The following is a 5,862-nucleotide window of genomic DNA, read 5'->3' as shown; positions in this document are numbered from 1 at the left end:
GGTGCAGGGTTACTGTACTTTAAAAGGCATACACTCATATTTTAATCTTGTGTTTCACAACTTGTCTTCTAAATGATAGATTTAGAAAAGTGGCCTTACTCCTTGAAGCTGAGTAATCATATTTTCACTCTCTCTATGCCTTTCTTCTATCTGGCAGTCTGGCCTTTGAAAAGAGATTGACTTAACATTTAGAAAGATGGTCTAGAGCAGTCTGACAATATTTTCTTTTCTAGGTTTCACTAGTTAGTGAAAGCTTTCAGCCACCTGTCTCACAGATGTCTAGTTATTCTTTTTTTTTCTTAAAGACTCTGCTAGCAAAAGTGTGATTTCATGGATATGATGAAATATCATGAAGTAACCTGTATTTTGTGGGTGCCCTTGACTCTTCCTCATTGACTAGACTAGTTCGTTTAGGGCAGGGACTGTATTTTGTTCCCAAATATATTCCCAGTGACTAACATGATCCCTGGCATATGGGAAGCACTCAATAAGGTTTGTTGAATGAGGAAAGGAAGTAGTGCCCCTGGCATTATCTATTTTCTATGAAAGGGGGCAGTATCATGTTCTTACAATGAGCTATTCCTTCCTCCTTTTTCCCATAGCAGGGAAACTAACCTTTTTCTAGTTATTTTATTTCCAACTCACTGGAGGTAATGGGTTCTGAAAGTCATCTGATGATTCAGCCTGGAAATTGGAACAGTTCCATCATGCAGCTTTCAAGCTCTTCTTGAAATTCTAGAACAGGCTGAATTCCAAAGTGGAATTATGGTCCTCTAGTTCATTGTATAAACCACCTGCAGCCTCCAGTGGTCAACTTGCTGCCCTATGACCACCTTTGGATTTTGACCTTCATGCACACTTGATCACATACTTCTTTTGACTAGGAGAACTGGAGGTCCATCTTCTCTCTACTCATTCAGATTTTACCCCTCTTCTGTTCTCTGACTTCAATGAACTTCCTAGCACAGCTTTCTCAGAACACGTATAGGGCTTGGAATCTGTATCACTCATTTGTCACTAATTACTTCCTTGCATTGTTGGTATACACTAATGCAGAGGTTCTCAAACTTTAACATTTACCAGAATCACCAGAAAGGCTTGTTAAAACAGATTGCTAGGCACCACCCCAAGAGTTTCTGATTCAGTAGGTCTTGGGTGGAGCCCGAAAATTTACATTTTTAATAAATTCTCAGGTGATGTTGATGATGCTGATTCTGGGACAATACTTTGAAAATGACTGGGCTAGTATTTCTTAATCCTGGATGCACATTAGAATCAAGGGACAACTTCTAATCTATGCAATGCCCAGCTCCCAGTTTAATCAGAATCACTGACCAATTTAATCAGAATCCTGAACATGAGACCCATACATTGGTAGGTATAGGAAAAACCATCCTTTTCCTCTAACGGAATTACTACATATCAATAAAGTAGAAACTTCTGCCTTCTTGGCAGTATTGGAGACAAACACATTTCTGAGATGATGTATTTTTTAAATGCCAGTAGACCATATTTCTTTACAACTTTGGTTCTCAAAGTATGTTTCTACAACCTGCATCTTCAGCATTACCTGGGCCCCATGCCAGATATATCTGAGTCAGAATGCTGGGTTGTGGAGCCCAGAAATCTATAGTTAACAAGGTCTCTAGGTGATTCTGATACACACTCAATTATGAGAACCACAGCTCTAGTAGAAGGGTAGGTGGTTTGACAGTTAATTGTTTTCAACCATAGCTGTACAATAAAATCACCTGAGGTTTATTTAAATATGTACAGGCCCAGGCCTCAGATATTCTCATTTGTTTCTGGTGGGCAACCATAGTTTTCAAAGCACCACAATTAATTATATTGTACAGTCAGGGCTGTGCAATGACCGAGACAAATATTGTTTTGTAATGGATTAATCTAACCATTTAAAGTGGCTGTGGTTCTATTTCCACATGAATAAATAGATCTTCTGGCTAACCACATTTGTTATAAATGGATATGATGACCAAAGTTACTGCTATATACTAAATGTTTATGTACGCTCAAAATTCATAATCTCCAACATAGTGGTACTAGGATGTGGGGCCTTTGGTGGGTAATTAGGTCATAAGGGCAGAACCTCCATGAATGAAATTAGTGCCCTTATAAAAGAGACCCTGGAGAGTTTCTGTGATACTTCTGTCTTGTGAGGTCACAGAGAGATGACGGCCTCTTTAAACCAGGAAACAGGCTCTCACCAGACATCAAATCTGCTGGTGTTTTAATCTTGGGCTTTCCAGCCTCTAGAACACTAATACATTTCTGTTGTTTATAAACTACCCAGTCTACAGCATTCTGTTATAGCAGCGCAAATGGACTAAGACAGTCACCATCACCAAGTTCTGTGGCAGGCTTGGGGTGAGGTGTGTCAGAAGTATATTATGTGTGAAATACAATGATAGATACTGAGGATACAAGTAACATGACAGAGTTCTTCATGATTTAAAGTGTAGAAATAGAATGCAATAGATTAATTACAAAATTGCCTGCAGTTATCCTGCTTCTTCTATGCAAACCCCTTTGTAACATGCCTCTGCTATTCCACACATCAGGAGGTCTTTATTTCCTGACCCTTGTATCTGAGCTAGCCACATGCTTTGAATGAATCAACAGAATGTATCAGAAGTGACATTGTTCCAGTCCTCAGACCAGGCCTCCAGGAACCTTGTGCACATCTATGTTCTCTCTCGGACCACCACTACCATTATAAGAGCAAGCTCAATCTAGACTGCTGAAGAATGAAAGACCACATGGAGCAGAGCTTAGTCCCAGCCAACGCCATCCTAGATCAGCAACCCTAAATCAGTCCAACAGCTGATATGGGCACATGAGGGAGCCCAACGGAAAAGAAAAAAACCAACCAGCTGAGCTTAACCCAAATTGCTGACCAACAAAACCATGAGGTAAATAAATGATTATTGCTTTAAGTCACTAGATTTTGGGTAGTTTGTAAACTTAAAAGGTAGAGATAGAATATAATTTATTCAAGTGTTCTTAACCTGATTAGTGTTAACATAAGACTTAGTGCTTTACTAACAACTGCAAGTAGAAGAAAGAGGAAGTGTACACTGCCTGGAATTAGACAGCATTAATTCCTTTGATATTGTAACATATCAAAGTTAAACCCCTTTTAAAAATACATAGTCAACTAAAATTTTTCATAAAAATTATTTTTTTCAGTAAGGGAGGGGAAATTTTGTGATTCATGGGAGAGTGTGACCAGAGTCACTCAAGCAGCAGAAAACTCATAGCACTGGACAGGAGAAGAGTGACTATAGCATTAGTTTAGCAAACTTCAGAGTTATGTAAAAAGAAATGATAACCTGTTCAAAGGGGTCATAATATTTGTTGGGAACAGATAGCAAATGGGAGAGTTTCATCAATTTGTTTAGTCTGTTAATTTTCTCTTTAATTATAGGATGTCCTTCCTTGTATATTATGGAAGCTGTTTTCTTCATCAATGCATATGGACATGTTTGTCTTTTTTTCTGATAGAGTCTGTAGCTCTCTTTTGGTTCCCAAAGGGATTTTTGAAGGACAATCTCCAACCCAAGCTAAGGATCCACAATTCTAAAAGACTAACAACAAAAATCAAAGTGTCTATGCAGAATGATACAAACGTGGAGTGCAGACAAATGCTTTAAGGATTTAGAAAAATGAGTACTTGTTTTGAACCACTGATAGAAAAAGGGCTACCGTGTGCCATATATTTTATGCATGTCATTTCATTTACTCTCCACAAATGCGCTGAAAGATATTCTCATTTTATAGATGAGAGCACTGAAGCTGAAGATTATGGGGATAGTGAATCAGTTAGGGTATTTTGATCAGAAGAAACAGAAAGCCCAATTCCCATTATCTTAAGCTTATGTAATTGAAAAGTGGCAAGGAAGGTCAAGCTTCAGATATGATTTGATCAGGCCTTCAGCACCTTTGTTCCAAGATTCTTTACATTCGGCCTTTCTTCTTGTGTTTGATTATCTTATTGTAGCAGCAATACCTCCAAGCCTTTGAACTATATACCACACCATCTTTAAGAAGAGGAAATAATCAATGCATAAAAGTTTTAAACTTTACTAGGCTAAAACAAACTTAGGTCAGTCACATGTCCATTCTGAAGCAATCACTATGTCTATAAGAAAGCCATGTTCTAATTGGCTGGGTTATCTCTACCCATAAAGGACATGATGGCAACAGGCTTATATTTACTGCTTAAAATGACAAGGATCATTCCTTAGACAAAATAGCCAGGGCTATTTCCATCCAAAACCTTTAGCTTTCATACAAATGGCAGAGGGAAGGAAGAGAGGCTAGAAATATCTACCTTGACTAGTAAGTGATGGAGACAGTATGGGAACCATTTTTTCTTCAAGTCCAACCCAACTTTTTTTTCCTTATGTCTACCCTGTATTCATCCAGGAAGTAAGGCTTGAGCTGGGCTTTTGGAGTTGGACATAGGGAGGTAATTTTAAAATATTCACTAACTTGTAAGAGCTTTTGAGGTCTGGGAATGAAAAGCATGATTATGTGTGATTGTGTGTGAACTCTGCAAATTAACAGTAAGGGTTGTGCCTTCCTCCATTGGTAGAGTTATTAGAAGACTAGCAGTCATTTGGTCTACTATCCTGACAATTCAGGGAATTTGTGTAAGCAGCGATTTTTGTAAAGGAGGAGTTAAAACGACTTCTTAGACGTTGACGGTCCATCTCTAATAATGCATGTTAAAAAAAGGAAGACAAAGCTACGATTCATCTGCTAGGTCTTGGTGATGTCATAAACACTTATGACAGCAGTAGAACTTTAAGATTGAATTACCTTCTTTGTACCCACTGAAGGAGCTGGCTTTGCTGTGTGTAACACATTGTATAAGCTAAACAGTGTTTGGCGGTTTTCACATGGCACATGGGAAGAAAGGAACTTGATCTGTGAACCCAGAAGATCATGAATCTGATATGCGGAAAGACAATTTAACCCCGCAAATTGCCTTGGTCTCTGATACGTAATTCTAAAATTAAATAAATTAATATGTGCTGACATTTCCCTAATCTAATCTTAAGGCATCACAGTTTGATTAGTATAATGAGGAGTCCCAAAATGAGCACTTCATTATGTAATTAATAACACTATAATAGTCCAATATCATAAAATCAGTTAATGATTTGAATCCATTAAATGATATTGGTTGAAATGCACATAGTAGGCCAGGGGCTTGAATCAAATCTGTTTCTTTTCTCTCAGCAATGGTACATTTTGTAGTAATAATACTAACTGAATATTCCAAGAATAAAAACATGGACAGTTTATGTGGAATTTGAATTTAAAGGTAAAAATGCCAGATTTGTAAATCAGAAACCTTGATGATAATTTCTAATGCTTTCAAAGCCAAGGAAAAAAAAATAAGGTTAACAGAACAGTTGTTGGAAAATATTCTCTAAATTAGTTTTTAAAGATTTTCTTTTCGGTCACCTTTTTGATACTCATTTTTAGTTAATATGGGAGTAAATCTTTCATTAAAAATAAGATTTTTTTCTCCTTACATGCTTTTTTCCAGACAATTCAGGGTAACTAAGAAATTATGAGTCATGTTTTGCCTTAATACATATACAGTTGCTGAGAAGACTAAATCATCAAAAAGGATCAAAATCTGTTTGAGATCTAGTATTATACATTTTTAATGAAAAAATTAAAAAAGAGAATCATAAACGCCCTTTGGCATATCTGTGGTTGTTTACAGTAGAGATGAATGTGGAATTAAATCCAAGTTGGAATAGTCCAAAGATTCACCAAGGGAACACCCAAATCACTGCTGAAGAAAAATGCTCAAAGGTATTGACT

Source organism: Pteropus medius, unplaced genomic scaffold (assembly GCF_902729225.1).
Source record: "Pteropus medius unplaced genomic scaffold, Ma_sr-lr_union100, whole genome shotgun sequence".
NCBI lineage: Eukaryota > Metazoa > Chordata > Mammalia > Chiroptera > Pteropodidae > Pteropus > Pteropus medius.
This window is presented reverse-complemented; position numbering follows the sequence as displayed.